This window comes from Chanodichthys erythropterus, chromosome 6 (genome assembly GCF_024489055.1).
Source record: "Chanodichthys erythropterus isolate Z2021 chromosome 6, ASM2448905v1, whole genome shotgun sequence".
NCBI classification, from domain to species: domain Eukaryota; kingdom Metazoa; phylum Chordata; class Actinopteri; order Cypriniformes; family Xenocyprididae; genus Chanodichthys; species Chanodichthys erythropterus.
The window spans coordinates 32,522,243-32,531,461 of NC_090226.1; positions in this window are offsets into that span (position 1 = coordinate 32,522,243).

The following is a 9,219-nucleotide window of genomic DNA, read 5'->3' on the forward strand; positions in this document are numbered from 1 at the left end:
CATACAAAACTATGGGAAGTTGTATCGGCGCATTACCAGAGAAAATAACATAAACCCACTGTTTCTTCATAGACTCTGATGAAGAAACTAAAAAAATACTTTGGTGTTCATTTGTACATCCAAACACTGAGCAACTGCCATGATTTGCTCGTTTACAAGCCATGAAAAAAATATTGTGCTCGAATCTCACTGTAGTAGCTCATTTTCTCATGGGCGGGCAAAGCAAAGAAAGAGGAGGTAACCTTTCCCCATATGACGACATATGGGGAAGATTCCAGATTGGGTCGTCTGAGCTTTCATTTTCTCAAACGCGAAACAAAACACCCAGAGCTCTGTTTACACCCATCGCCTTTTCTAGCCACTGGGGGACCATAGGCAGGCTAGGGAAACTCATATTAATGTTAAAAAACCTAATAAAGTGAAATTTTCATGCCATGGGACCTTTAATGTTACATATGGACTCTTATTGTAAAGTGTCACTGTTTAATATAAATCCAAACAGTCATGCTTAAAAATTACCATCTTTACAAACAAAAGGCATAGCATGGGTCTATTATATGTATACTTTCACACATTATTTGCCTCTATTTTAGAAAACTTGATGATTATCTAATTAAAATACAAACCCGATTCCAAAAAAGTTGGGACACTGTACAAATTCTGAATAAAAACAGAATGTAATGATGTGGAAGTTTCAAATTTCAATATTTTATTCAGAATACAACATTTATATCAAATGTTTAAACTGAGAAAATGTATCATTTTAAGGGAAAACTAAGTTGATTTTAAATTTCATGGCATCAATACATTTAAAAAAAAGTTGGGACAAGATCCTGTTTACCACAGTGTGGCATCCCCTCTTCTTTTTATAACAGTCTGCAAACGTCTGGGGACTGAGGAGACAAGTTGCTCAAGTTTAGGAGTCCCATTCTTGTCTAATACAGGCTTCCAGTTGTTCAACTGTCTTAGGTCCTCTTTGTCTCATCTTCGTCTTTATGATGCACCAAATGTTTTCTATGGGTGAAAGATCTGGACTGCAGGTTGGCCATTTCTGTACCCGGATCCTTCTTCTACGCAGCCATGATGTTGTAATTGATGCAGTGTGTGGTCTGGCGTTGTCATGGTGGAAAATGCAAGGTCTTCCCTGAAAGAGATGACGTTTGGATGGGAGCATATGTTGTTCTAGAACTTGGATATACCTTTCAGCATTGATGGTGCCTTTCCAGAGGTGTAAGATGCCCATGCCACACGCACTCATGCAACCCCATACCATCAGAGATGCAGGCTTCTGAACTGAGCGCTGATAATAACTTGGGTTGTCCCTGTCCTCTTTAGTCCAGATGACATGGCGTCCCAGTTTTCCAAAAAGAACTTCAAATTTTGATTCTTCTGACCACAGGACAGCTTTCCACTTTGCCACAGTCCATTTTAAATGATCCTTGGCCCAGAGAAAAAGCCTGCGCTTCTGGATCATATTTAGATATGGCTTCTTTTTTGACCTATAGAGTTTTAGCCGGCAATGGCGAATGGCACGGAAGTATTTTCTGGAAGTATTCCTGAGCCCATGTTGTGATTTCCACTACAGTAGCATTCCTGTATGTGATGCAGTGCCGTCTAAGGGCCCGAAGATCACGGGCATCCAGTATGGTTTTCTGGCCTTGACCCTTACGCACAGAGATTGTTCCAGATTCTCTGAATCTTTGGATGATATTATGCACTGTAGATGATGATAACTTAAAACTCTTTGCAATTTTTCTCTGAGAAACTCCTTTCTGATATTGCTCCACTATTTTTCGCCACAGCATTGGGGGAATTGGTGATCCTCTGCCCATCTTGACTTCTGAGAGACACTGCCACTCTGAGAGGCTCTTTTTATACCCAATCATGTTGCCAATTGACCTAATAAGTTGCAAATTGGTCCTCCAGCTGTTTCTTATATGTACATTTAACTTTTCCGGCCTCTTATTGCTACCTGTCTCAACTTTTTTGGAATGTGTAGCTCTCATGAAATCCAAAATGAGCCAATATTTGGCATGACATTTCAAGATGTCTCACTTTCAACATTTGATATGTTATCTATATTCTATCGTGAATAAAATATAAGTTTATGAGATTTGTAAATTATTGCATTCCTTTTTTATTCACAATTTGTACAGTGTCCCAACTTTTTTGGAATCAGGTTTGAACTTAATATACTAAAAATTCTTCTTTAGTACTTCTTAAGATCATCTTAAGAACATCTAAGTGTACTCAACTGTGCTATTTTGAGACAGTGTGAAATATGAACTAAAATGTGCTTTTAATATACTATATCTGTATTTAAAAAATGTATTTACATACTACTTATAGTACATTTGAACCAAGCGGCAACCTCCCCCTTTCTCTCGTGAAGCCAATACGGAAGTTACTTAAACTGCGATTCATCGACTGGCCGCTAGGGACAGGCTCCAAAACAGCAGAATCTCATAGAGTCCCATGTTAAATTGGCCAAGTTTATAGCAGAAAAAAACATGTTTACAAGTTGGTTCAAATTGTGGTTTTGGTCTATACTGCTATTTTTGCCCTTCGTGACAACTCTGAGGGGGGTGAATTTTTTTATAACTTATCCGTTTAAATTATTAAGCCTTAAAGTTCTGCATAATTAAGGCCGTGGTCACTTGAGTGACAGGTAGATTGCGCTGCTGTCTGTGAGCTGTCACTTTACCTCAGCTGCCGCTGAATTTGGCATCTCAGCCGTTTTTTTTCTCGATTATTTTATACAATTATAAAATATGGCTTGCTGCATAATATTCGAGACTGATATGTGTCTGTGTAGATGTGCATGCATGCGGAAGAAACAGAACACACGTTTTTGGATCGTGGCATTGACTGAAAGTTTGGTTGTGAGATTTACTGTCTATGGAGATTTACTACAATGACAATGGCGGGAGGATATCAAAATCCGACAGCACTGTCTGTTTGGATATTATAACTAAAACTGCTGCACTATTTTGAAAAAAATATACTTTGGACACAGGCTCATTTGTTTGTTAGATGCAATCGTATACAGTTTTACAACATAAAGGCTGTTCAGATTGCATCCTTTCTTGAAGAACGATGACAGAGAGCAGATCATTCAGAAGAAATGTGACATGTTTTTTTGTTTTGCAATGGACACTCATATTTTACCCAAGTGCCACAGATTGGATTCATCTCGCGACCTCTATTTCATTATAAAGGTATGAAGTCCCATTTGATTTTCCATGTTGTTATTTGCACACCCAACACTACTGGTGTTGGAGCATCTATATCTTTAAAAAAACACCGTAAATTGACAGTAAACCTTTAGAACGTTCTGATGATAAAAAATATCTTCATTAATATTTTATCTAAGATAGATAGATAGCTCCTTTGCCTGCTAACATGGTCACGTCGAGCTAGGCGGGCGTGGTTTCAGCAACCAGTCATATCAGCTCAAACCACCTCCCCGCCTCTTTGCCCATTTTCAGTTATCCGGGAGTGACGTGCAGTGACGCGCAGCTAAGATGGCCGCGGCCTCATTTTCACTTCAAAACTGTTCAGAACTCTATGTCCATATTTTTTACAGTCTATGATTTGAACCAGTGCCCATAGACAGTAAAAGAAATGGACACAGCGACCCCATTGGAACTCAATTGAGTCAAGTGAAGCCCATTTTTAGCGATTTTTAGCACTTCCCTTTCTGACGCACAGATTCTCACTAAGCTTGATGACTTCAGCAACCTGTCTGACAGATGTAAATCTTCTAGTAGCTGTGCGTGCAAACTGCCATCGTTAATCTTGCAGAGACGGCGAGCTTGAGCGGGGAGTTCTTTGGCGTGAGTGAGCAGGAGTAAGTATTCTGATTAATTATTTTGTATAGTATCTTTAAATGTAACGCCAGTACGCCATATTAAGATAATCTCCCCGATTGTCTGCAAGCTTCTCCTCCTGTCTGTACGGTAATTTCGCTACTGTGCGACAGAGAGTCGAGTGGTTATGACGCAATCGTTAGCTTATTTTTACAAAAACTGTTTCTACGGGGCCATAATGTAACACAGAAGGTAATGGAGCCCTTTATACATTGTCGTGTATCTTTGGAAATAAATAATGGACAAATGCAATCTTTAAACGCCTCAGATGTACAGTTATTCACTGTCAAAGTGACGCCAAAATGAATGGGAGTCAGTGGGGATGCTAACGCAAGTGAAGCTCTGCTACAAGATGGCGGCACCCTGGCAGTGCCCAAGGAAGTCGACCGGAAGTTGAAGTCGGCCGCGTGCTGCCATCTTGTAGCAGAACTTCACTTGCGTTAGACTCCCATTCATTTTGGCGTCACTTTGACAGTGAATAACTGTACATCTGAGGCGTTTAAAGACACCATTTGTCCATTATTTATTTCCAAAGATACACGACAATGTATAAAGGGCTCCATTACCTTCTGTGTTACATTATGGCCCCGTAGAAAGAGTTTTTGTAAAAATAAGCTAACGATTGCGTCATAACCACTCGACTCTCTGTCGCACAGTAGCGAAATTACCGTACAGACAGGAGGAGAAGCTTGCAGACAATCGGGGAGATTATCTTAATATGGCGTACTGGCGTTACATTTAAAGATACTATACAAAATAATTAATCAGAATACTTACTCCTGCTCACTCACGCCAAAGAACTCCCTGCTCAAGCTCGCCGTCTCTGCAAGATTAACGATGGCAGTTTGCACGCACAGCTACTAGAAGATTTACATCTGTCAGACAGGTTGCTGACGTCATCAAGCTTAGTTTGAGTCTGCGCGTCAGAAAGGGAAGTGCTAAAAATCGCTAAAAATGGGCTTCACTTGACTCAATTGAATTCCAATGGGGTCGCTGTGTCCATTTCTTTTACTGTCTATGGGTGCTTCTCAATTCTTATTTTTGCATCCTCGTTTCCTTTCCTTGCTTCCTTTCCTCGTGTCTTAGCTCCACCCCTTCAGGATGCGAGGGAAGGAAGCAAGGAAAAGATGCGAGGACCTAGGAATTGAATCAAGTGAAATGATATATCCTCACTCCCTTTAGCGTCACTTCAAAGCATCATCAGCTGCGCACGAGGGATACCCACATGTTGATAAAGTTTGTTTTTTTAAAGAAATATATAATAAATATTAATAAAGCAAGATGCCCCGTTGAAATATATTAGGTATAAAGTTTATTTAAATTTAAATTATTGTGACAGATATAAAGGGGGAGGAGAATTTCTGCGTGCGTCACGTTTCTCGATGGCAAAGACTTCCGCAAAGGATGCACCTCTGTATCCTCGCTCATGACTCCTCAGGAAGCTTCCTCACTCCTCGATCCTCGCCTCCTCACGGTGCAATTAGATAATTGAGATGTCCTTCAAGATGGCTGAGCTCGATCGTTTTCCGGGTCATAGGATGGAGGACGGAGGAGCGAGGAGGGATATTGAGAAGCACAACTATGATTTGAACCCATAGTGTACTACTAGCTAATTCGAGACCCAGACCCTAATCCCTGGCCCAGACCACACGGTGGAGAGCACAGACAGACATTATATGAGTTATATGTGCTTATAAGAATTGTGTAAGAAGTAAAGCAATACAAACTCAAATGGGTGTTTTAAGTTTAGACACATTTTGAGTCACCCCTCCCTTGCTCCACAGTGGTTTGGCCCACCGCGCCGGCGGGAGACGACAGTTCTTCTTCAGACAATAATAGTGCCCCAGGGATGACGCGTTTTTGTAGGCCAACCCGGAAGTTAGCGGCGCACGGGTTCCCTCGACTGAAAGCCTATTCATTTTTCCCATAGACTTTTGGAAAATCGCAGAAAATAAGCTCTGTGTTTAACAAAGGGTTATGACACTTACATGTTTTGTCTATCAAGATAATCTTTACAAGTTAACACAACATTTATAGATTTTGAAGCCTAAATAAAGTGGCCAGATATAAAAGGCTAACAGTAGGCTATAAACGAACTACAGCACACCATGGCGTCCTCAAACTTTATTTAGAAAACAACTCTATTTATAAACATGCTCACTGATTATATATGGGCTGTGTATGAATACTTATCCACTTTTTCATGAGAAATGCTGTCCAAATGTCCTGTTTGACGTCTAAAATCCCCGCCAAAGGAAGTAGTCCCTTTTAGCAATTTGTTAGCAACCGCCGAATTTAAGACACAGTAAAAGTTTAAAAAATCACAAGTGCGTTATAACTGGTGTGTTTTATGTCATAGATCAAAACGTGAAAGTATTTAGAGGCTTTGTTTACCACAGACCAGGCGATTTAGCAAAAACCCATTAAAAAAACCCATAGACTTTACCCCAGCTAACACAAGGTGTGTTCGACATCGGCTGCGGCTGGATGCAACCGATCGGCGAGAGTAGCCGCGTGCAGGCGGGGAGGAGCTGAAAACGGAGACGTGAAGTCGGACACTTTCTGCTTCCCGTAATGACGCTCGCGCTGCGTTTGCATACTTTATCACAGCTGAAGTGAAATAAATGTAATATTTGACTAATACACTGATGTTTCAGAGACATTTTCATTCAAAACTTTATGTACTGCTTACAGCGTCTGTTTTTACAAGAATAAAGTTCAACATAAGCATATGTTATTTAAATAACAATGTAGTGGGGTCTTTGTTTTTTATCCGTTTTATTTTGATAAACATGACACAATACAACATCGCGACTTCATGAAAAGAGCTTTAACTGTTATAAAAACACAGATTTTTAAGCATTAGTGGAGCTGAAGGCGTGACAATAAACACGAAACACACGTGATCGTTGTCATGCGTTGAATCCGGCCAATCATGAAACAGCTGTGTCGTCATCAGCGCTCGTGCAGCTCCTCTTGAGAAACTGCGCTGGCTAACTCAGGCGGCTGATCTCGAATCGCTCTCGCGGTACTTTAAAGCCACACGTCACAGTCACATGACGTCAGCGCTGTCTCAAGTCGGACAACATTTCCACACCTTTTACAGAGTCAAATCAAACACTTTTAATGCATTTGTACTACACTACATTAAAGCAAATATTTTTTTTATCAGTTATTAAAGACATTGTGCTACAAACAACCATAATAATGTTTTATACATTGTGTCTTTTTAAAGTAGGCTACAACTGGATACAAAATAATAAAATTCTTTTCACTTTTATAATGCTTCATAATACACCAAAATAAACACAACTGAAAAGGTGTTTTAATGAAATGTTCAAACAACGAATAACCTTACCTGTTGCCAAGAACCGTAGTGTAATCATCAGACGTTCCCCCACGGAGATACAATCCCGGTAGTTCGTGTTTGTTCTCTGTATGATTGGACTAATAAGTTCTTTTAACATGTGAAATTGAGTGGGAAAAAGCCGAGCGAAATTTTTAAAACCACAAGTTTCCTGTAACTCGAGCTCTCGACACAGGTTCGGGAAAGCACCTTGGGCCTGTCTCTGGAGTATCCATGGTTTCACCCATTTAGTGCGCTTTCTCCGTATTTTTCTCATCCGCTTCTTCTTTTCCTCTTCCACAAGCAAAAGACCAAGGGCTGACAAAGCCAGTGCCATTTGCAACGTGTCGGACATTTTTGAAATAACACGAATCCGTATGTGATGAGCGAGAACTGGTTTTTCATGCACCTTTGTTTATGTTTTGTATCCCTGTAGCTCTTCCGGTCTCCCTAGCAACGAACCATAGCAACGAACACAAACTACTGCCACCTGCTGGCATGGAAAGGCATTTCATCTCACGCAGGCGCAGAACGGACGTGCTATTTGGCCGTCGGCTGTCGAACGTCGGCTTGGTGTGTCAGGGCAACTTTGGACCCAGACGCTGCCGACGCCAGCCGACGCCAGCCGACCCCGCAGTCTGCTTTCGTCGCCACTAGTTCGTCGCCGTCGGCTTGGTGTGTTCCGGCCTTTACCGGCATGCACTGCTTCAAGCCAGCCGCCGATCGGTCTTTGCGGCGCTGCATCAAGTCGAACAAGCCTACAGTTACGTTGTGACGACGTAACTGGACCGGACCATATTCGTTGTAGCGACGTACCAAATAACGTTCTAGGGACGTAACTTCGCTATCCCGTGATGCCACAGGAGAGGATTCTTCATAATTCAAAAATGGCGGAAAGCGGCGATATGCAGCTCATTCAAGTCCTTAAGTACCTCAGGGAAAAACTGTGTTTATTGTGGTTAAATTGCACTTGATTAACATAATGTAAGTAAACAGCTGACTTATTGAAAGTTTAAACAATGTAATGAGAAGATTAAAAGTTGGCTGTAAAAAGTTTATTCATTATTACTGACAGCACATCAAGCTAACCAACAGGTCGAGATAACGTTACATCCGCTTGTTAACTGTTTTATTTAACGGAGACGTTCGTTGTTAAGCAGTTTAATGAAATTAGAAAACTTAACGGACAGCAACATTCAGGCGGCAGTAGCCTAGTTTATAGGGCTCACAGTTTGTAGTTTGTTTTTTTTGTTTTTTTTAGAATATGTATATTATTATCATCATTGTATTTATTTGTATATATTGTATATAATATTTAGGCCATGTTGTGCATTTCTCTCGCCCTATCTGTCTATCTACACACTATTTATATATAATGTATTCAAGTTTGCTTATTGATTCATGTCTTTTGTTTCTCGTGTATTTTTATATGCATTCATTTTTAATAAATTGCTTAATTTCGTTGCTTCAAATCAGCCTCTGTCGTGATATTCACAGATGTATTTTTATTCTGAGGTAAAATTTCCTAGCTAAATAGGTGATTATACTTTGACATATTTAAATTTGCGCGCTGTTGTGACGACGCATGACAAGTGACAACATTAACATGGCGGATGTAGTACGTCCGAATTCCATTCATACTACTCCTATTCATACTATATAGAACGTACTGTTTTAACCATAGACATCATATAGGTAGACGCCAGACGCCCTATCGAACGCTACTGCCTATTGGCACGGACGAGCCGTGGAGCCGCCATCTTGGACCGGTCGCCAGCTCCACTCAGTGTAACTTGTTTGACAGGTGCAATGAGCTGTCAGCGCATTTAATTAATCATATCTCACTGAATACCTAACTGATTTTGACGCGGGTTTTTTTTGCTGCAAAGGTCATTCATGTAGCTATGATACAGGACACATTGTTCAGTGTATTTTAATATTCATAGTAGGCTTACAGTTATATAATATTCTGATATAAGATATGCGACTACATTTCTCTCCGAA